Source organism: Salmo salar, chromosome ssa04 (genome assembly GCF_905237065.1).
Source record: "Salmo salar chromosome ssa04, Ssal_v3.1, whole genome shotgun sequence".
Taxonomy (NCBI): domain Eukaryota; kingdom Metazoa; phylum Chordata; class Actinopteri; order Salmoniformes; family Salmonidae; genus Salmo; species Salmo salar.
In genome coordinates, this window is record NC_059445.1 from 72,091,111 (window position 1) to 72,115,721 (window position 24,611).

The following is a 24,611-nucleotide window of genomic DNA, read 5'->3' on the forward strand; positions in this document are numbered from 1 at the left end:
TTATATATAGTATATCGTCTTAATATATGGCTGTCTTGCTGACGCTCTATATTTTGTAGGTCCCTATTCAATTCATATTCTCTCTGATTTAAACGCTACAGCTGCATTAAACATTGTCCTCACTAACATTGGACTGTGAAAGTACGTAGTTCATTAGTGAACTCGGATCTACCTTCTGAATGGATTTTTCACTCCTTTCTCAATGAGAATATACAATAAGATTTTTCTTAAGAATGTACCACTACCAGGCCAGTTAGGGTTGTTTCTATATCTCTCTCGGTCTTGATTTCTTCCTCAGAGGCTGCATCCTAAATTACACCATATTCCCTATTTAGTGCAATTATTTTAACTAGGGCCCATAGGGATGCAGACAGAGAGGTGGTTCAGCGATCTCAGCTTGTCTCATGCTAAAGCCCTCCTCTGTCAAACTAGTCAAACACTGAGATTAAAAGAGAACTCTGTACCTGTTCAAATGGTGATGATGACACAGTTGTGAGCAAGTTAGTTACGATGGTGCCCCAATTAAATCTACACTGTTGCTGCGTCAGCGCTGTTGAAGGGACACGGGGCATTGACATTGAAGAAATGGATTGAAAGTTCTATTGATGTTGAAGTTAAAATATATGCAGACAGAGCTGACACTAGATCGTGATCAGCCACCACTGTTATTTCTTGGACACATAGAAGCAGAGGCATTTTTTAAGGGGGCACTGATGGCCAAATGTTAGATTAATTATGCACAAAACAAACCATATATTGTGTATTTTCAGTGGTCAAATGGCACTTGTCCCATCAGTTTCAATGGGCATGACACCTCTAGACAGGACAGGAGGGATTCAGTTCTCTATAGTGTTACTGTTAGACACTCATCCAGGATTTCCTGCAGGCTTATGGCCCTGGCACTGGAGAAAGAGCCATTACATGCATCCGACCCAAATGGCACCCTATTCCCTATGCAGGGCACTATTTTTGACCAAGACCAATAGAGCTCTGGTCAAAAGTAGTGCACATTATTGGGAATAGGGTACTATTTGGGACACAATCTACTTCATGTCTCTGGACTTTCCTCTACTCGCTGTGGGCTGGAGGGGAGTCTGCTGCTGGGCTTCTGGGCTCCCTCACCCCCCTGGATGTTTTGGATTCCACCCCCAATACCCCAGATGGCTGCAGGCTACATATGCTTCTTAGCCCAAGCATAGAAAATAGCTAGCTAGCTAACATCCCTGATACAAGCTTGGGAAAAATAAACAGAGGAGAACCGCATCGAAGGTTATGTTAACGTCCTCTGCGAAAAATAGCAAAAACACCAGCTGCTCCCGTCGGCACAGCCAGCCAGACAGCCAGCCCCGCTCTCTCACTCACAGATGCATTTCAGTACATGAGGAGGGTAAAATATGTTAGGCAGTTACAGTAAGCGAGGCGAGGGCGAGTGGGCATTAATTACATTAGCGAGCTCCTCCACTCTCTTGCTCGCTCACTCAGTCAGCCACTGGCTCGCCCTGTCCGGTCTTTCTCTCGCCATGTGTCTTTTTTCTTTCAAGCTGCCTGTTTTGTCTCCCTCTGTCAGTTACTGTTACAATCCCTTGATTGTCATCCATTTATTTTTATCCGTGCTATTCTTTCAGATTTGGTTCAGACTAACGAGAAACTATTGTTTTTATAGCACTTTCAATGGTGACAGTATTTCCACAAGGAAACCAACGTGATAGGCCGTAAACACCTAAACATTCAGTTGAAACCGATATAAGCCAACTATCTTTAGGATGCACTCACTGGCGCAAGCCAGAGTGGCCTGGTCATCCCATATGAGTAATGAAAAGACAAACACTGGAATTGGACCATGCTTGAATGAATGAATTAGTGTGTGTTTATGTCACGTTGATGGGGGAATGTTGCGTTCGTATACAGACATGTATGAGTGAGACAGATTCCTTCTCATTTGTTTGCTTGCTTATAAACAAGTTCACATATGGCTGTGGTTGGGTTACACAGCAGCCTCAATAGGGCTTTTAAAGTATTGCTCATCATAACTGGTTCTATGGCCACTAAGCTAGACTGCTGGAGCTTTTGCAGGAACACTAACTCAACACTGTGTTTTTTTATTTTAATGATCCTCCATCTTGTTTCTATGCCATTTTTACACTAGAACAGTGGATAATAGGCATGTGTCATTGTGACAGGAAATGAGTTAGAAGTGGAATACTATGGAGCTCTATACAACCTAGTAACTGCAGTCCTAAATGTTTTTCCTCCTTCTGAGTTTAATTGAATTTGCACTCTAAATGTTAGCCTGGTCCCAGATCTGTTTGTGCTCCTACCAACTCCATTGTCATTGTCAAGTCAAACATGTTTTGCATGACAATTCCATAAGGAGTTGGTTAGAGAACAGAAATCGACTGACACCCAGGCTATCAAAAGGTTACTACATGGAACACAACATTTAAATACATATTATTTTAATAATTTCTTTCCCTCATCCTCGAAACCCGACCTCACCTGGTTTGACTGAATACGTCCCAGAGCTATTCTCAATTTTGAACAATGCACTTGAAATAGCACATCACAGTTTTTCCTTCTCATTGAGCCTTATCTGTCTAAAGGAATTATTTGCCTGCTGTGTGTGTGTTTCTCCCACACCGTTGTGTTTATGAAATATTCTGATGAGTTGACCTCTTGATCCTGGCAGTGGGAATGACTCTGGTGTTCCTCGGCTGGGCCTAACCGGGACTGCTAAGCGAAGTAGAGGTGAAGCGCTTTGATCAATGTCCATATCCATCAAAATCTGTCTCCTGGGATGAACTGTCAATGTGGATCTGATGTGGATCTATGTTATTTTAGGGTGTGTGTGTGTTAACCTCTCTGGGCTAGGTGGGACACTTGCGTCCCACCTACTCAACAGCCAATGTAATCCCGTGGCGCGATATTCAAATACCTCAAAAATGCAAAAACTTCAATTTTTCAAACATATGACTATTTTACACCATTTTAAAGACAAGACTCTCGTTAATCTAACCACACTGTCCGATTTCAAAAAGGCTTTACAACGAAAGCAAAACATTAGATTATGTCAGCAGAGTACCCAGACAGAAATAATCAGACACCCATTTTTCAAGCTAGCATATAATGTCACATAAACCCAAACCACAGCTAAATGCAGCACTAACCTTTGATGATCTTCATCAGATGACAACCCTAGGACATTATGTTATACAATACATGCATGTTTTGTTCAATCAAGTTCATATTTATATCAAAAACCAGCTTTTTACATTAGCATGTGACTAGCATGTGACTAGCATTCCCACCGAACACTGCCGGTGAATTTACTAAATTACTCATGATAAACGTTCACAAAAAACATAACAATTATTTTAAGAATTATAGATACAGAACTCCTCTATGCACTCGCTTATGTCCGATTTTAAAATAGCTTTTCGGTGAAAGCACATTTTGCAATATTCTCAGTAGATAGCCCGGCATCACAGGGCTAGCTATTTAGACACCCAGCAAGTTTAGCACTCACCAAAGTCAGATTTACTATAAGAAAAATGTTATTACCTTTGGTGTTCTTCGTCAGAATGCACTCCCAGGACTTCTACTTCAATAACAAATGTTGGTTTGGTCCCAAATAATCCATTGTTATATCCAAATAGCGGCGTTTTGTTCGTGCGTTCAAGACACTATCCGAAAGGGTAAATAAGGGTGACGAGCACGACGCATTTCGTGACAAAAAAATTCTAAATATTCCATTACCGTACTTCGAAGCATGTCAACCGCTGTTTAAAATCAATTTTTATGCCATTTTTCTCGTAAAAAAGCGATAATATTCCGACCGGGAAAGCGTGTATACGTACAAAGAGAGAGAAAATAAAAACATCTCGTGCCCTCGTGCACGAGCCTGAGTCTCAGAGTACTCTGACCGGCCACTATCCAAACGCGATAATGTGTTTCAGCCTGGGGCTGCCTCGATATCATTCAGCTTTTTCCCGGGCTCTGAGAGCCTATGGGAGCCGTAGGAAGTGTCACGTTACAGCAAAGATCCTCAGTCTTCAATAAACAGAGACAAGAAGAACAAGATCTTGTCAGAGAGGGCACTTCCTGTAAGGAATCTTCTCAGGTTTTTGCCTGCCATATGAGTTCTGTTATACTCACAGACACCATTCAAACAGTTTTAGAAACTTTAGGGTGTTTTCTATCCAAAGCCCATAATTATATGCATATTCTAGTTACTGGGCAGGAGTAGTAACCAGATTAAATCGGGTACGTTTTTTATCCGGCCGTGTCAATACTGCCCCCTAGCCCTAACAGGTTAATGTTAGTGTCTGTTTATGTGGGTGTTTGTGAGCATGTGTGCGCATGTGTAACGTGGGTCGTCTAAAGGAGACCAAGACGCAGCCTGTATAGTGCTCATTCTTTTCTTTAATAAAAACCACTTCAACAAAACAACAAACGACCGACAACAGCTCCGTAAGGTACACTTCACAAGACGGAAAACAACTACCCACACATGAAAAACAGGCTGCCTAAGTATGGCTTCCAATCAGAGACAACGATAGACAGCTGCCTCTGATTGGAAACCATACCTGGCCAAAACATAGAAAACAAAAACATAGAAATGGAAATCTAGAAAACCCACAATGAAACAGAAAACCAAAAAAACACCCAAAACACCCCCTTGTCACGCCCTGACCACTCTACTATGGAAAATGACCTCTTACAAGGGTCAGGACGTGACAATACCCCCCCCCCAAAGGTGCAGACCCCGACTGCACCCAAACAAAACCCAACAAAAACATCCCCAAACACAAAGGGAGGGTATGGAGGGTGACAAAAGTCTATGGAGGCTCATGTGCTACACCCAGAACCTTCCTCTCCCTCTGATCCTCCAGCAACGGAGGTGGCTCTGGCTCAGGGCGTAACCCCTGTTCTGCCCGCAGATCCCTCCGCTTCTGTAACACTGGCCTGTGGATCATTATAGGAGGAATCGGACTGTAGATCATTACCGGAAGCTCTGTGCAGTAGACCACCGCTGGAGGTTCTGACCTACAGGCCGCCACTGAAGGTTCTGGGCTGCAGGCTCCGGGCTGCAGACCGCCGCTGAAGGCTCCAGACTGAAGAGCGTCGCTGGAGGCTCCGGACTGAAGAGCGTCGCTGGAGGCTCCGGACTGAAGAGCGTCGCTGGAGGCTCCGGACTGAAGAGCGTCGCTGGAGGCTCCGGACTGAAGAGCGTCGCTGGAGGCTCTGAACTGAGGAGTGTCGCTGGAGGCTCTGGACGGAAAAGCGTTGCCGGAGGCTCTGGACTGGGAGGCGTCATAATAGGTTCCAGACTAGTGACCGTTGCTGCTGGCTCCAAGCCATGGATCATCTCTACAGGTTCCGCGCCAAGGATCATCACTGGAGGCTTCTTACCATGGATTATCTCTACAGGTGCCGGGCCATGGATTATTCCTACAGGCTTCGTGCCATGATTTATCCCTACAGGCTCCGGACCATTTATAATCCCTCCAGGCTTTTTGCCAAGGATTATTTCTTCAGGTTCCGGGCCATGAATTACCTCTTCAGGCTTCGTGCCATGGAATATCCCTACAGGCTCCAGGCCATGGATCATCACTAGAGGCTTAGTGCCATGGATCATCTCTACAGGCGTCGGACCATCGATTATCACTGAAGGCTTTGTACGTGGAGCAGGAACCGGTCTCACCGGACTGGGGAGACGCACTGAGGACCGAGTTCTCAAAGCAGGCACCGGCCATACTGGGTTATGGATGCGCACTGGAGGGAGAGTGCGAAGAACAGGCACAGGACGTACTGGATTCTGGAGGCACGCTGGAGGGAGAGTGCGAGGAGCAGGCACAGGACATACTGTGCTATGGAGGCGCACTGGAGAGAAAGTGCGAGAGGCAGGCACATGCTTACCACAAAAAGCATGGGTAGTTGACTCAGGCCTCACCCCTGGCCCAGCCAAACTACCCGTGTGCCCCCCCCCCCCAATTCTTTTTTGGGGCTGCCTCTCGTTTTTCCAAGGTAGGCTCCGATATCTATCGATTACCCGGCCCCAAGTCCAGTTCCTCCTCTCCATCCACTCCGTATGTGACCAGGTGTCCATTTCTGCCCGGGCACGCCGCTTGATCCAGTCATGGTGGGTAGTTCTGTAACGTGGGTCGTCTAAAGGAGACCAAGACGCAGCCTGTATAGTGCTCATTCTTTTCTTTAATGAAAAACCACTTCAACAAAACAACAAACGACCGACAACAGCTCCGTAAGGTACACTTCACAAGACGGAAAACAACTACCCACACATGAAAAACAGGCTGCCTAAGTATGGCTTCCAATCAGAGACAACGATAGACAGCTGCCTCTGATTGGAAACCATACCTGGCCAAAACATAGAAAACAAAAACATAGAAATGGAAATCTAGAAAAACCCACAATGAAACAGAAAACCAAAAAAACACCCAAAACACCCCCCTGTCACGCCCTGACCACACTACTATGGAAAATGACCTCTTACAAGGGTCGGGACGTGACAGTGTGTATATGCGTGTGTGCATGCATGTGTGTGTTTATGTTGATGTCTCAATGCTGGTGTGTGTGTGTGTGTCCACTGTATAATGCTTAGGTGGGGATCTCCTAACTCAACCCGAGGTGGCAGTGTGTCTCCCTCCAGCCCTGCTGACAGGAGTGAAACGCTGGGGGCATATTTGATGGATGCCCACCTTTAACATGACGGCCCGTGAGCATCAATCTCCGCTGCCTGATTAAAATACAAGGTGATGTGCAGTATTTACACACTCAGAGCGAGAGCAGCGGCCCTTAGAAAACCCTCAGGTTAGGTCACAAATGGCACCCTATCCCCTATGTAGTGCACTACTTTTGACCAGAGCCGTAAAAGTGGTGCATTGTGGGTGCCATTTGGAATGTATCCATAGTGTAGTCCCAGCTGGAGGGAAAAGGACTACCCGCCAACAGAGTGTGTACAGATGGAGCCCTGTGTGCGGGATAGGTTCTTGCTGTGAGGGGGAGAAACCTGTCATTTGGATGCATTCACTCACAAACAAGATGTTTGTAGGGTTGGTATAGGCATGTATTCCTGTGAAGTGAAAGTCATCCCTTGCATTGACATTTTAGTTATTTAGCAGACACTTTTTTGATCCAGAGCAACTTACAGGAGCAATTAGGGTTAAGTGCCTTGCTTAATGGCACATTGACAGATTTTCACCTAGTTGGCTCGGGACTCAAACAAGCGAACTTTCGGTTACTGGCCCAACGATCTTAACCGCTAAGCTACCTGCTGTCCTTGCTTTGGTTGTCTGACACCAAACACTGTGATGTGCCTGTATTTTGAATGATGCCTAGCCCTGTGTACCATAGGCATTAATCGCGGTGTACATGAGACAGCACTAACCTGGCAGAGAGTCAAACCTCTCTTTCACACACCATCACCCTGTCACCAGCTGTACTGGGCTCCACTGCATGGGCTCTCCTCTGCGTTCAGTGTATGCCGTAAATCGCTCAACACACACACATGGGCACATGGATACACATGCGTGTGCACTCGTACTCTCACAGACAGACACACTGCTCCCATACCACTGTTATTTTCTTACTTTCAGTCACACCCTACCTCTACTCGGCTTTCTCTCCGTGAGTTGGGCTCTAGACTGCAATGCAGCACAGACTATGACTGGTGGTTTTGTTTCAACTGAAGGGCTGCCAGGAAATGTGCAGAGAGAGAAAAAACAGAAGCATTGGCAGTTCTTGAGTAGGTGGCTTATTGAGTGTCTTTGGCTTCTATTCCACCCCTGCTAATATATGTCCTGTTTTTTTTTTAGAAAAGCAGCTGTCTTGAATTATTGAGGAGAGGATAACTTGACCTTTGCTTCGAGGTATGAATCAAACATTAGTAGGGATTTGGTCTGGTGGAATTTACAGTGGTGGGGTGAGTCTAATAAAGGAAGGCCAGCGGGGCAAGCAGGAGTGCTGTGGCCTGGAAACAGGCAGATCCATGGCCCTATAACTCACCATACAGAGAGAAGTTGGAGGACAGGAAGGGCTAGACATAGGTGAGAGGAGAATGGAGCAGGGGAGAGAAGAGGGGAGGCAGAGGAGAGAAGAGGAGGGAGGAGAAGAGGGAAGGGGGTGATGGGTGGACGGGTGATGGAGAGAGGGGAGAAAGACAGAGGAGAGGTAGAGAGGAGGGAGGAGAAGAGGGAAGGGGGTGATGAGTGGATGGGTGAAGGAGAGAGGGGAGAAAGACAGAGGAGAGGTAGAGAGGAGGGAGGAGAAGAGGGAAGGGGGTGATGAGTGGATGGGTGAAGGAGAGAGGGGAGAAAGACAGAGGAGAGGTAGAGAGGAGGGAGGAGAAGAGGGAAAGGGGTGATGAGTGGATGGGTGAAGGAGAGAGGGGAGGCAGACAGAGGAGAGGTAGAGAGGAGGGAGGAGACGAGAGAAAGGGGTGATGAGTGGATGGGTGAAGGAGAGAGGGGAGGCAGACAGAGGAGAGGTAGAGAGGAGGGAGGAGAAGAGGGAAAGGGGTGATGAGTGGATGGGTGAAGGAGAGAGGGGAGGCAGACAGAGGAGAATAGAAAAGAAGAGGAAGGGCAGGGCTGGACGCTGGCGTAGAAGACAAATGCAGAACTGTGAGCACTAAGAGAGTATTCCCATAAAGTGGGGCTAGGGAGGGGATCCATGAATGTCAGTGAGGCAGGATTTGCTTTGTTTTGTTCCACTCCAAACATTAATTAACTGAATTTGTATTTATTATAGATCCCCATTACTCTTCCCATTACAATACATTCACAGATTTCACAACACACTGTGTGCCCTCAGGCCCCTACACCACCACTACCACATATGTACAGTACTAAATCCATGTGTATGTATAGTGCGTACAGTTGAAGTCGGAAGTTTACATACACCTTGGCCAAATACATTTAAACTCAGGTTTTCACAATTTCTGATGTTTAATCTTAGTAAGAATTCCCATTTTTAGGTCAGTTAGGATCACCACTTTATTTTAAGAATGTGAAATGTCAGAATAATAGTAGAGAGAATGATTTATTTCAGCTTTTATTTCTTTCATCACATTCCCAGTGGGTCAGAAGTTTACATACACTCAATTAGTATTTGGTAGCATTGCCTTAAAATTGTCTAACTTGGGTCAAACGTTTCGGGTAGCCTTCCACAAGCTTCCCACAATAAGTTGGGTGAATTTTGGCCCATTCCTCCTGACAGAGCTGGTGTAACTGAGTCAGGTTTGTAGGCCCTCCTTGCTCGCACACGCTTTTTCAGTTCTGCCCACAAATCTTCTATAGGATTGAGGTCAGGGCTTGGTGATGGCCACTCCAATACCTTGACTTTGTTGTCCTTAAGCCATTTTGCCACAACTTTGGAAGAATGCTTGGGGCCATTGTCCATTTGGAAGACCCATTTGTGACCAAGCTTTAACTTCCTGACTGATGTCTTGAGATGTTGCTTCAATATATCCACATAATTTTCTCTCCTCATGATGCCATCTATTTTGTGAAGTGCACCAGTCCCTCCTGCAGCAAAGCACCCTCACAACATGATGCTCCCACCCCCGTGCTTCACTGTTGGGATGGTGTTCTTCGGCTTGCAGCCTCCCCGTTTTTCCTCCAAACACAACGACGGTCATTATGGCCAAACAGTTCTATTTTTCTTTCATCAGACCAGAGGACATTTCTCCAAAAAGTACGATCTTTGTCCCCATGTGCAGTTGCAAACCATAGTCTGGCATTTTTATGGTGGTTTTGGAGCAGTGGCTTCTTCCTTGCTGAGCTGCCTTTCAGGTTATGTCGATATAGGACTCGTTTTACTGTAGATATAGATACTTTGTACCTGTTTCCTCCAGCATCTTCAAAAGGTCCTTTGCTGTTGTTCTGGGATTGATTTTCACTTTTCGCACCAAGGTAAGTTCATCTCTAGGAGACAGAACGCGTCTCCTTCCTGAGCGGTATGACGGTTGCGTGGTCCCATGGTGTTTATACTTGCGTACTATTGTTTGTACAGATGAACGTGGTAACTTCAGGCGTTTGGAAATTGCTCCCAAGGATGAACCAGACTTGTGGAGGTCTACAATTTGTTTCTGAGGTCTTGGCTGATTTATTTTGATTTTCCCATGATGTCAAGCAAAGAGGCACTGAGTTTGAAGGTAGGCCTTGAAAAACATCCACAGGTACACCTCCAATTGACTCAAATTATGTCAATTAGCCTATCAGAAGCTTCTAAAGCCATGACATCATTTTCTGGAATTTTCCAAGCTGTTGAAAGGCACAGTCAACTTAGTGTATGTAAACTTCTTACCCACTGGAATTGTGATACAGTGAATTATAAGTGAAATAATCTGTCTGTAAACAATTGTTGGAAAAATTACATGTGTCATGCACAAAGTAGATGTCCTAATCAACTTGCCAAAACGATCGTTTGTTAACAGGAAATGTGTGAAGTGGTTGAAAAACAAGTTTTAATGACTCCAACCTAAGTGTATGTAAACTTCCGACTTCAACTGTATGTTATCGTGTGTGTGTGTGTGTGTGTGTGTGTGTGTGTGTGTGTGTGTGTGTGTGTGTGTGTGTGTGTGTGTGTGTGTGTGTGTGTGTGTGTGTGTGTGTATGCCAATGTTTGTGTTGCTTCACAGTCCCCGCTTATCATAGATGATAAGAGTAAAGGGTCAACTAGCCTTTTCCATGTGTCAGGTCACTACTCAAGTACCTCACAATCAGCAACATATTACTTCCTGAATGGTTGAATAAGGGGATCATATCCATATGAATAATCTGAATCTCCACTGAGTTTAGGCTTAGACACACAACAATTCACCACCATTTTGGCTGTCATTGACAAAGCTCCACACTGCTATTGTACTATAGGGAATATCTGGCCAATATCATTGCATTTCTGGACCAGGTTTGCTATTGTGACTTCCTAGTATTGTGGTTGATCTAAGGGTTTATCCCCATACCCAGTAGCCGTATCAAAACATAATATAGTCCCTATACAGTCCCAAACCCAAATGCATCCGTCCGTACTCTCAAACACAGTTGTCCGATTCCGGTCCAATTCCGGTGCCAAACCCCAGTCTATTTTTGCTGTCATCTCATTGGTCTCGATGAGGTTGAAAGTTGGTTTCAGGTCAGACTACAGTATTCTCTATTGGCCTAGATCCTGCTCGGTGCTGCTCTCCATACTTCCCTGGCATACGGATTTCCCATTTCTATTGTCTTCCCACTCCATTACCTCCAACTCAAAGAGACCGGCATGTGTCAAATTTGTTCTCTTTGTTCTGAGAAAGCGCTCCTCTGTTTTCCTTTGAATTCACGTCCATTTGATCTCATGTCAGAGCTGGAAATAGCGTATCGGCCCTTCAAAACAAGCAAAGCTATTACAACCAATTATTCTGCACAGTGAGCCCCACACAGATTTGTTTGACAAGGAACTTGCTGTGTGGAAAAGTCTGTAATTGTACATTTGTGAGTACAGAAGATGAGTTTTTCATAGAGTTGGGTGGTTGAAGGGGAGAAGGAGGCTAGGAGGCAGGCAGCACCAACCAAAGTCATTTGGTATTTTCCCTCTGTTCTCAGGAGGCATAATATTCCCTAATACCTCATTATTCTAAATCACGCTTATTCATCTTCTTTGTGGAGATGTATTATTACCACCCTGGTGGCTGGGAGATGTGCGGCACCGTGCGCTTCAAGCAGCGTCCTGCTTCAAGCAGAGTCGTTGCATGTTTTTCACCTCGTATCAAACTCGGCTCGTGAACATGCCACTGACTGTGCCAATCTCAAATGGCACCCTGGGCGCAGGCCAACGTCCCTGCATTGGTTAGTGTTAGTCATACTGACTGAAACAGACAGAGGCACGACAACAAGGCTGTGGGGTACGTCCTGTTTTCTTCTCTTCTCCACAGGTACAGGAAGAGGTTATGATTCGGTTTGACTTTAAGCTAGGCTGTGATAGGGTAGAAGTCATGTCAATCACCTTTTATGGTGCTAACATGCAAGGTTGAGGCTAAGAAGTGAGCTCCCTAACCTTGCTATTGAGCCAAGCTGGGATTGGGTGGAAGTAGTGTCAATTACTTCTTATATCACTATCATGCTGGAGCTATGATTGGGCTACAATTGGGTCATGTCAATCACCCCGTAAATAACTCTTACGTTTGGAGTGGTTATGCGCCCATTTCTTACTATCAAGCTTGATTGAGATTGGATGAAAAGTAATGTAATTTACCCCTGGACCATACAATCAAGCTTGCTTACGATTGGGTACAAATCATCTCCCCCAAGCTGCACTCTTCGATGGATAGTCAACGCATAAGGGGGCCTTCGTTGCCTTCATCTTGACCCATGACAAGAACAAACTTGGTTATGTGACCGTTGATGATAGCACCATGACTAGACCATGACTGCTGTACCTCCACCACTATACCAATGGGGCTGATGATGCTGCTGCAGCAGCTGATGATTACAGTGTTCACATTAAGACAGCCTCAGCACATGATGAGGATGATGATGATGTCAGTCCATCTGCAGTGCAGGGGAATTACATGTCACTGTTGTCCTCATTAAATCTAGTGAATGCTAAACAAGCCTTACAGCTGGATACCATGCCAAACTACATTATTAGCAGTTGAACAGATTCATTGGACACAATCAGATGGCAATGTCACCAAAGAAATGTTACATGGTTAAGTCCTTAAGTTGTATTTCGAAATGTAACCTCTTTGAATATGGTTTGAAAAGTTTGAGATTTAGATTATGGGTTCTGCTGTGAGTTGTTGGGTGTTATCAGGGCTGTGTGCGTCACACAGTTACGTCCGTGTCCCCTGCCAGTATGTGTGCGGAGGAGTGTGTGTGGAGGAGTGTGTGTGCAGAGGAGTGTGTGTGCAGAGGAGTGTGTGCGGATGAGTGTGTGCGGAGGAGTGTGTGCAGAGGAGTGTCTGTGCAGAGGAGTGTGTGTGCAGAGGAGTGTTTGTGCAGAAGGGTGTGTGCGGAGGAGTGTGTGCGGAGGAGTGTGTATGGAGGAGGAGTGTGTGTGCAGAGGAGTGTGTGCGGAGGAGTGTGTGCAGAGGAGTGTCTGTGCAGAGGAGTGTGTGTGCAGAGGAGTGTGTGCGGAGGAGTGTGTGTGCAGAGGAGTGTGTGCGGAGGAGTGTGTGTGCGGAGGAGTGTGTGTGCAGAGGAGTGTGTGCGGAGAGGAGTGTGTGTGCGGAGGAGTGTGCGCGGAGGAGTGTGTGTGCGGAGGAGTGTGTGTGGAGGAGGAGTGTGTGTGCGGAGGAGTGTGTGCGGAGGAGTGTGTCTTGTGTGAACGCTAAATGTTGTAGAGATCAATCATGATCAAAGCCCATCTCTCGGCTGTCAGCACTCCCCTCCCTCGTTCTCATCCTTCCTTCCCTCTTTCTTTTATGAAAGAGTTTTAGAGACATAACAACCTTTATAGACTGGTTGGTTGTTTAGCAACAAAACCGTTGAGTGCGCAACTATGGGGCAAAACAGACTGGTCTGGCTTAGATTGTTGACAACATGTAAGCTATATTTTGTCTCCAATGTTTGTTGAAAACATAAATTCATTTGCACAGTGAACACTTGTTGTCTCTCAAATACATTGTTACATTTGTTGGTTAGGTAGCTAGCGAATTTTTGCCATATTAGCATAGACATGACATCAGTCAAAACACCTCAAAACAAGACATGTTATCAAGAACAAGATTTTAAAAAACTAGCTGAAACAAGCCACCTACGATTCCCCACATAGCTAGCAAAAATGACAAGAAGCTGCCATCTGGCCATCCAGAATCACAACAACACACTGACTTCTTCCCTATTGGATCACGCACATCATTTTTGTGACTTTGTTAGCTAACCCATCTATGGCCTTGAGACACAAGGAGTCCTAAGGAATCCAGGAAGTTTGCTTATGTGATGAAGACAGAATTGAAAGAATAAAGTTAATGTAGCTGAGGTGTCGGACTCACGCTCGTGTGATGACGTAGCCCTGCCTGCGACTTAAAATCAGTGTCACGATCGGCCCAAGAGTTGCAATGCTGTCTGTTGTTTGTGATTTCAGAGGTCATATGCTAAAATGTTGCTTGGCAAGTAATAGATAAATTACCTGAGCTGTTTTAAAAATAAATATTCTGACCTTGATTTTTAAATTTATGCAGCTATGTGTTTCAGTCATTTCTTGCAAAGTACATTTTTCAAATCAAGGTACACTGAGAGCTCTGAGTAGCGCTGGGGGAAAACAATTGTTACGTTCTTGTGTTGATTATTTACTATGCTCCAGAATCACAACAACACACTGACTTCTTCCCTATTGGATCGCGCACATTGTTTTCGTGACTTTGTCAGCTAACGAATACATTGGCATTCAAATGATAATTTTGCAGAATATTGACTCACTTGCTATACAGTGATTAGTACTGTTCAATGTTAGCACAGTATGGTATCAGATAGTAAAACTATCCTCTTGAAGGACAATAGTTTCCATCCCCTCATTAACATTTCTGACTGCTACAGAAAATGAAAACACTGTGTTTCTTAAATCCAGGTCAGCTGCTCAGAAGTGGTCCATCAAATCATAACTAAAAGATTCAGTCAGTCCTTTAATCCACCGAGTCCCTGAGGACCATAGCTCGCCTGTACCTGGTACAGAATGTGTTGAGGAACACTGGTTTAACAGATGGCCCTCATCATACCTCCATAAGTCAACAGAAGGTGACATGAGAAGAGGAACTGAATGGAGGGCAAGAAAAGGAAAAGAGAGATTGAAAAAAGGAAAGAAAGGAGAGGGTTATTGTGGAAGAACAGAGAGGAGAAGAGAGGAGAGGAGAGAGGGGAGAACCTGAGAGAAGGGAAGAGCCAAGCACAGGAGAGGAGGATAAGGTGAGGAGGGGTATAGAAAAGGAGAAGAGATAAGGGGATTGATTGTGTAGCGTGGGGAAGAGGGTCTCCATAAAGCAGGGGTTACATTTACATTTGTCATTTAGCAGAAGCTCATATCCAAAGCAATGTACAAAAGTGAGTGGATACATTTTCATACTATTTTAGTTGTTTTGTTGCTATGGTGCCACTTCGAGACATCTCCCTCAGACTCTGGTCTTGCTATAATCTAAACACTGACCTCACACACTTCATTGGAATGTGGTCTGTCACACACTAGCGCACACAGGCAGACTTACACACACACAGATGCCGTGACTTCTAAAAGTGTTTCTGGTGGTTTGGGATTTTTGGACAATGAATCACCATCTCCCCAATGTAGCCTGGTCAGAATATGGATTTTGCTTGGAATTAAGCCCAATGAGCAAGCAAGATACTCCTCTGTCATTTAAGTAGTGAACTTGAAACAATGTAGTTTTTGCCATAGTAATGAAACATGTATCCTAAATATCTAAACTATTTACAGTCACTAAATATGTCACTCAATTGTGTTGCCATACAAAAATGTAGCACGATGAGCAAGCTTCTCTGTCAGGAAGACAATACCTGCTTTTGTTTCCTTCTTTTCTTTTTCCTTACTCATCTCCTTCTTGCTTTTCCCTATACTGATGGGTTGTTTGCTGACTTTTCTCTCACCCTTTTTATTGAGCGGTTGTCAGAATCCTTTGAAGACATCAGCTTTTTATGAATTTTCGGTGTCTGTGTTGTCTTAAGGCTCTTCTGCCATTGTGGTTCCTGCCACTGTCATTCAGAAATGACACTCCCATTCACTGTGTCCAATTAAAATAACATGCCAGCACTGAGTCAGCTCAAGACCAGATAACAATGTGAGGAGGACATTGTGTCTTCATCACAGTATAGCGCTTGACATTTTATATAAGGGAATAACAGTAATGACATATACAAGTATAACGGTAGCGACATTAGGATGTTTTGTTCGTAGTAAAAAAGAGTGGAAGGACACAGCCAATGACCTGAGGGCAATAGGTTATCGTACGCGTAATGACCTTTGAACTTTTGAACATTTGAACCACACATTCAAGCGTCTCTGTTGTTGTTGACTACTTTCTGCCACAGACACATGGATATGAGTGGTAGCCTACACCATCAGCACAAATGTAATGGAAATAAATAGAACAATAAATACATACAATCAATTTAAGTACTGTATTGTCCATTTTAGTAGAATATATACAGTACACTACCATTCAAAAGTTTGGGGTCACTTAGAAATGTCCTTGTTTTTGAAAGAAAAGCAATTTCTTTGTCCATTAAATCAGAAATACAATGTAGACATTGTTAATGTTGTAAATTACTATTATAGCTGGAAATGGCAGATTTTTTATGGAATATCTACATAGGCGCCTCACAAGTCCTCAACTGGCAGCTTCATTAAATAGTACCCGCAAAACACCTGTCTCAACGTCAACAGTGAAGAGGCGACTCCGGGATGCTGGCCTTCTAGGCAAAGTTCCTCTGTCCAGTGTCTGTGTTCTTTTGCCCATCTTAATTTTTTCTTTTTATTGGCCAGTCTGAGATATGGCTTTTTCTTTGCAACTCTGCCTAGAAGGCCAGCATCCCGGAGTCGCCTCTTCACTGTTGACGTTGAGACTGGTGTTTGCGGGTACTATTTAATGAAGCTGCCAGTTGAGGACTTGTGAGGCGTCTGTTTCTCAAACTAGACACTCTAATGTACTTGTCCTCTTGCTCAGTTGTGCACCGGGGCCTCCCACTCCTCTTTCTATTCTGGTTAGAACCAGTTTGAGCTGTTCTGTGAAGGGAGTAGTACACAGCGTTGTACGAGACCTTCAGTTTCTTGGCAATTTCCCGCATGGAATAGAATTCATTTTTCAGAACGAGAAAAGACTTACGATTTTCAGAAGAAAGTTCTTTGTTTCTGGCCATTTTGAGCCTGTAATCGAACCCACAAATGCTGATGCTCCAGATACTCATCCAGTCTAAAGAAAGCCAGTTTTATTGCTTCTTTAATCATAACAGCTGTGCTAACATAATTGCAAAAGGGTTTTCTAATGATCAATTAGCCTTTTAAAATGATTAACTTGGATTAGAAAACACAACATGCCATTGGAACACAGGAGTGATGGTTGCTGATAATCTAGATATTCCATAAAATATAATCCACTTCACTTAAGTCATTTAGCAAACGCTCTTATCCAGAGTGACTTACAGCAGTGAATGCATACATTTCATTTCATGCATATTTTTTTTTGTACTGGCCCCCCGTGGGAATCGAACTCAGAACCCTGGCGTTGCAACCACCATGCAGGCGTTGGAAACACCATGCTCTACCAACTGAGCCACAGGGAAGGCCAAGGATTCCAGCTACAATAGTCATTTACAACATTAACAATGTCTACACTGTATTTCTGGTCAACTTGATGTTATTTTAATGGACAAAAATTAGCTTTTCTTAAAAAAATAAGGACATTTCTAAGTGACCCCAAACTTTGGAACGGTAGTGTACATTGTTTTCTTTATCCAAACCAGCCATAAAAACGTATTCTGACACACACACACACACACACACACACACACACACACACACACACACACACACACACACACACACACACACACACACACACACACACACACACACACACTCTCTCTCTGGAAGTATCCAGCACACCCCACACCCAAGCAGGGGATGTCTCCAAGAGATCCATTGGGCAGTAAATAAATCTTTCACCCTCTGCTACTTGACTGACTTGAGTTAGTTCCAGAGAGGATTGTGGAGGGAATCAGCAGTAGTATGCACATATGTTGATCTCTGGTAATTTGGACCTATCCGGCTTTTTGGCCTGGGGTGAATGACACAGTTCAGTGGCTTGGATCATCAGTGCACATTGTCATCAGTGCACGGTAACGGCTGGGGGGAAGGGGGGGTCAATGTGAACCGGTGGTTTTGGGATGGGCTGGAATTCTGCAGTAGTTAAAGATGTTTTCAGTGTGATTATAGTTGCAAACTTTTGGAAACTGTGTGGGTGCGCGTGTCAGTGTGCATGTACACTCAACAGTCAGTTTATTAGGTACACCCACCTAGTACCGGGTTGGACCCTCCTTTGCATCCAGAACAGCCTGACTTATTCGGGCATTCTACAAGGTGTCAGAAACATTCCATGCTGACACGACGGCATCACGCAGTTCCTGCAGATTGGATGGCGGTGCATTCATGCTGCGAACATCCCCTTCCATCACATACCAAAGACGCTCAATTGGGTTGAGGTCTGGGGACTGACCAGGCCACTCAAGTAAACTGAGCTCGCTGTCATGTTCCAGGCAATGTTTTTCCACTCCTCAGTTGTCCAGTGTTGGTGATCGTGTGCCGATTGGAACTGCTTCTACTTGTTTTTAGTTGATAGTAGTGGAACCCAGTGTCGTGTCTTTGGCATCATTAAACTGAAGACTGTTAGTTTATCAAATCAATTCTCTGTAATTATTATTATGTGATTAACTAATCAGGTAAATGTAATTAACTAAGAAGTCGGGACACCAAGGAAAATATTCAGATTACAAAGTTATAATTTTCCTAATATAACTTTCAGATATTTTAATATCTGATCAATTAGTCTTCTAATTAATGAATTATTCTTTACCTCACGTTAGTTTCATTCCAAACGTCGTAAATTGTTGGTTATCTGCACAAACCCAGTCTTCACGATGAATCCTCAATACATCAATTGTCTCAATCATTTATTTATTAACTAACTAAATAATCACAGAAATGCACATACAAACAAAGTAGATATGGTTATAAGTAAATGATAGGGGATGTGCCCTAGTGGGCTAAACCGGCATGGCGGCTTGGTAGAAAAAAGGGAAGTGGGTGTAGAATGAGAAAGGCGGGAATTACGCAAATGAATCACTACACACTTGATAATTCTAACAATTGAAATGCTAAGCCTTTGCACATGAACGCTCACTCATTCCGTAATAATTGCAATCAATATATATATTTACGCTCATTGTGTCGTCGTGATCTCTGTTGGAAAGATAGTTTCTGTTGGAGAGTTTGTCTGCCCTCTCTCTCTCTGCCGTGGTTAGAATGGATAATTCAGAGTAACATTCAGCAATGTTGTTATAGAATAGATGTTTCGGCGGTTGTCGGCCTTCGCATTCACGGGTACATAATTTCTAGCTGCAGACTAGTAATTAGTATCGAAGAGTAGCTCTTATTCTGTCGGATCGATAGTCTCAGAGTTTAACCACGTGGTATGGTTAAAAGATTCAGCAATCTACTCAAACCTTAACTCCCTCTGTGATGAGGTACTGGCCTGAAGGGAACTCCTCCCGGTGGGGGTTATATTCGTAACAGTAGAAAGGTGCTGTCCCATGACGCCAGATCAATGTCTGTGCTCATGGGGCGGGCCAATGATTTAGTTAAACTCCAAAGGGAATTGGAGTTTCCTTCATTAAACAGTTTAAAATCACATTACATAATTTCACAAATAGTTTCATCTTTACTCATTCATTTTATACAACAATTAGATGCAATCCTCACAACTGAGACTCTTGTATAAACAGAGTTATGGTAATGTGGCTGTATTGTCTCTCATGAGTTTCACAAAATTGTACAAAATGGACCAGTTCGTAGCTGGCTGCTTCACCGACCGTTTATACATTCTCCAGAACATGAATATTGTTCAGCTCTCAAGTTCTGTGATGTGGAAGAAGTTCCTTTGTTCTCTCTATGAAAACTCACTCTCTCTTATACTCTGGCCATGAGGAGAGAACTCCTCAAGGAATTTACGACTTGCCTAACAGAGCCTGTTGGTAGGGGGTGAGAGAGAGAGGGGGATGGTGCAGAGAGAGGGGGATGGTGCAGAGAGACGGGGATGGTACTCGCTATCCCCAAAGAGGGCAACGTCATGACACCGGTGTGGTCGTCTACTGCAATAGCCAATCCATGACCACTGTTGTACTGCGCTGTTATTTGTCTGTTTGTGGCCCGCCTGTTAGCTTGCACGATTCTTTCCATTCTCCTTCAACCTCTCTCATCAACGAGCTGTTTTCGCCCACAGGACTGCCGCTGACTGGATGATTTTTGTCAGACACTGTCATGCGTGGAAAGCCCAGGAGGCTGGACGTTTCTGAAGTACTGGATCCGGCGCGCCTGGTACCGACGATCATACCAGGATCAAAATCGCTTAGGTCACTCGTTATGACCATTCTAACGTTTAATCGAACAGTAACTGAATGCCTTGATGCCTGTCTGCCTGCTTTAAATAACAAGCCATGGCCATGTGACTCACTGTCTGTAGGCGCGAACCATTTACGTGAACGGGGTGATGTACCTAATGAACTAGCTGTTGAGTATGTGTGTGTGTGTGTGTGTACAGTGTGCATGCCTACATGCATACATACATGTGTGTGTCTGCTCATCAAAACACACTAAAAAACTATGTTGAGAACATATTCCATACCCCTTATCAGACACACACAAGGCATCTTTTCATCCCAAAGTCCTTAAATCTCAAAGAATGTCTCCTCCCCCATGTATGTGTGTGTAACATTACACGATGTGACCTTTTACTCCTCCGCCCATATCTCACCTTCAACCCACCGTGTCGCCCTGACAAACAACCCACCCTCTCCCTCCCGACACCCTTCCCTCACCGCTGTCCCTCGCCAGTGAAATCCAGCATTCCCGTCCATGATTTGTAAGCCCTTATCACAGACATCAAATAGAAACATTGTTAGAAAAAGATGGCTTCGTCTCAGAGATAGTCGCCCTGATACGAGGAAGGCTAACCTAGAAATTGTGTCCAGGGCTAGCAGAATGCATAAGCTAAACAATCTAGCCCGTTTCTCAGACCTGGGTTTGACATATATTTGTTTTCTTTAAAATACTTCACTTTAGCTGTGCTTGATTGATTGAGCTTGCCTTGTCAAGCAATGAAACCAATGGAATAGTCCCAAAAACTCAAACGCCACCCATCTGGTACTGCAGGCAGACTCAATCGCCTTGACCTAGCCTGTGTGTGCTAGCTCCAGATCCTTCAGCCCCATAGCTCCCAGAGTGTTGCATCCCAAATTGCACCCTATTCCCTATATAGTGCACTGCTTTTGACCAAGGCCCGTATGGAATAGGGTGCCATTTAGGATGCAGCCTTTGATCCATTGCTTTTTCCTATCCATGCTGAGCATGATTTCATAATTTATTGTAATTGGATCGGGGGGCGATGTTCTCACAGCCCTGGTGTTAGTGTGTTGTGTGTGCGTGTGTGTGTGTGTGTGTGTGCGCTCAGAGTGGCTGCAGGAGAGAAAGATTGGGGGGGAGGTTGTGATGTCTGTGTGTGTGAATATTTATGTAGTGTATGGATGAATAGAAGTGTGTGTGTGTGTGTGTGTGTGTGTGTGCGCGTGTGTTGGAGTATTTGTGTGTATGTACATATACAGTGCCATCAGAAAGTATTCATACCCCTTGACTTATTCTACATTTTGTTGTTTTGCAGCCTGAATTCAAAATGGGTTAAATTGATGTATTTTCTCACCCATCTACACACAATACCCCATAATGGCAAAGTGAAACATGTTTTTAGAAATGTCAGGAATCTTTGGGAAATTAAATACAGAAATATCTCATTTACATAATTATTCACACACCAGAGTCAATACTTTGTAGAAGCATCTTTTGGCCACGATTAAATCTGTGAGTCTTTCTGGGTAAGTCTCTAAGACCTTTCCACAGCTGGATTGTGCAACGTCCATTCTTTTTTTCAATATTCTTCAAGCTCTGTCCAATTGGTTATTGATCATTGCTAAACAACCATTTTCAGGTCTTGCCATAGATTTTCATGTATATTTCAGTCAACACTAACTTGGCCACTCAGGAACATTCACTGTCTTCTTGATAAGCAACTCCAGAGTAGATTTGGCATTGTGTTTTAGGTTATTGTCCTGCTGTGTCTGTTGGAAAGCAGACTGAAACAGGTTTTCATCTAGGATTTTGCCTGTGCTTAGCTCCATTCTGTTTCTTTTTTATCCTGAAAAACTTGCTTTGGAATTATTTAAGATACTCTTTGAAGAGGTAGGGTTTCAGAATTTTGGAATGGTTCTACCATTGGGTTGCCAGGACAGAGAAGTGCTTGGTCTGGGCTGAGCGGGAGCTGCCCTCCTGTAGGGGTGGGAGGGCCAAGAGACCAGAGGTGGCAGAACAGAGTGCACGGGTTGAGGTGTAGGGTTTTAGCATAACCTGAAGGTAGGGTGGGGCAGTTCCTCTTGCTGCTGCGTAGGCAAGTACCATGGTCTTGTAGTGGATGCGAGCTTCGACTGGACGCCAGTGGAGTGTGCAGAGGAGTGGGGTGACATGGGAGAATTTGGGACGGTTGAACACCAGGCGGGCTGAGCGTTCTGAATAAGTTGCAGGGGTTTGATGGCACAAGCGGAGAGTCCAGCTGACAGCAAGTTTCAGTAGTCCAGACAGGAGGTGACAAGTGCCTGGATTAGGACCTGCGCCGCTTCCTACATGAGGTAGGATCGTACTCTATGGATGTTGTCAAGCATGAACCTGCAGGAGCGAGTCACTGCTTTGATATTTGCAGAGAACGACAGGGTGTTGTCTAGGGTCACACCAAGGTTCTTTGCACTCTGGGAAGGAGACAGCGTGGAGTTGTCAACCATGATGGAGAGGTCTTTGAGCAGGCAGGCCTTCCTCGGGAGGAAGAGCAGCTCCGTCTTGAGGTGGTGGGCCGACATCCAAACTGAAATATCTGCCAGGCACGCAGAGATGCGTGTCGCCATCTGGGTGTAAGAAAGGGGGAAGGAGAAAAGTAGTTGAGTGTAATCCGCATAGCAGTGATAGGAGAGACAATGTGAGGATATGATGGAGCCGAGTGACTTGGTGTATGGCGAAAAGAGGAGTTGGCATAGAACCGAGCCCTGGGGGACACCAGTAGTGAGAGTACGTGGTGCAGACACAGACACTCTCCACATCACCTGGTAGGAGCGGCCTGAGACACCCAGCCCCTTAGAGGGTGGAGAGGGGGATCTGATGGTTCCACAGTGTTGAAGGCAGCGGATAGCTCTAGGAGGATGAGAACAGGGGAGAGAGAGTCAGCTTTGGCAGTGCGGATTACCTCCGTGTCACAGAGCACTCTCAGTTGAGTGAGCCGTCTTGAAGCCTGACTGGTTAGGGTCAAGAATATTGTTCTGAGAGAGATAGCGAGAGAGTTGATCAGAGACAGCACTCTCAAATGTTTTGGAAAGAAACTAAAGGGATACCGGTTTGTAATTTTTGACATCAGAGGAGCCAATAGTTGGTGGGGAGGGGAGCGACTCGGCCATTTTGAAGTCCCCTCTGCAGCCAGTGATCAGGGATGAGTTGATGAGGGAAGTGAGGAATGGGAGAAGGTCTCCTGAGATGGTCTGGAAAAGGGAGGAGTGGATGGGGTCGAGTGGGCAGGTTGCTGGGCAGCCGGAACTCACTAGTTGCAGGATTTCATCTGGAGAGAGAGGGGAGAAAGAGGTCAAGACGTAGGGTAGTTCTGAGTGAGTGGGACAAGTGGACTCAATAGGCTGAGTGAATGAGGAGTGGATGTTGTCAACCTTCTTTTCAAAGTGGTTAACAAAGTCATCCACAGAGAGGGAGGAGGGAGGGGATGGAGGATTAAGGAGGGAGGAGAAGATGGAAAATAGTTTCCTAGGATTAGATGCAGAGGGGTTAGCAGCAGATACATAGGAAGAGATGATAGAGAGGAAGGAGTGAAAGGATGATGGGTCCTCCGGATTGTAGTTCTCCATTTTTGCTCAGCTACCCGCAGCCCTGTTCTGTAAGCTCGCAATGAGTAACTCAGCCACGAAGCAGGAGGGGAGGGCGAGACGGCTGGGAGGAAAGGGGACAGTGCGAGACCTAGGATGCGGCAAATGGGGATAGTAGGGTCAAAGAGGCAGAATCAGGAGACAGGCAGGAGAAGGATTTAGCAGAAGGGATCGATGATAGAATAGAAGAGGGAAGAGTAGTGGGAGGAGAGAGTGAAGATTGCGACGACGCATGACCATCTGGGTAGGGGCTGAGTGGCTAGGGTTGGAGGAAAGGGAGACAGAAAAGGAAACAAAGTAGTGATCAGAGACCTGGAGGGGGGTTTCAGTGAGATTAGTACGCGAGAAGCCTCTAGTAAAGATGTGGTCAAGTGTATTGCCTGCCTTGTGAGTGGGAGGGGACTGGAAAAGGGTGAGGTCAAAATAGGCAAAGAAAGGAAAGAGAGGGAAAGAAATTAATCCAAGGCAGGCGTCGGAAGGTTGAAGTCGCCAAGTACGAAGAGCGGTGAGCCATTGTCAGAAAATGTGTTTATCAAAGTGTCAAGCTCATTGAGGAACTATCTGGTGGGCGATAGATGACAACAATGTTCAGCTTGAGTGGACAAGTGACAGCATGGAATTCAAATGAGGAGTTGGACAGGTGAGATCGGGAAAAATAGAAAATCTCCACTTAGGAGAAATGAGTAGCCCACCGCAAATACCAGATGCTTTCTGACTAAGAGAGGAAACGTAGTCAGATGAAGAGAGAGCAGCTGGAGTAGCAATATTCTTTGATGTGATCTACAGTGCCTTCAGAATGTATTCACCCCCTTCACTTTTTCCACATTTTGTTCTTTCAGGCTGTATTAAATGTATAAAATGTTGATTTTGTGT

The 24,611-nt window shown here is 44.9% G+C and overlaps 1 protein-coding gene across 3 annotated transcripts in view; it reads left to right on the forward strand.

The window, feature by feature from the left end:
- Nucleotides 1-24,611, forward strand: part of clmpa (CXADR like membrane protein a) — a 178,843-nt gene that overhangs the window by 41,972 nt on the left and 112,260 nt on the right. Inside the window, exon 2 of one of the 3 annotated variants that reach the window (XM_014197817.2) lies at nucleotides 6,620-6,770. The exons of the other annotated variants lie outside the window; for them this stretch is intronic. The gene's annotated coding sequence lies outside the window, so the exon portion shown is untranslated. The remainder of the gene's footprint in view (nucleotides 1-6,619; nucleotides 6,771-24,611) is intronic. 3 annotated transcript variants of the gene reach the window in all.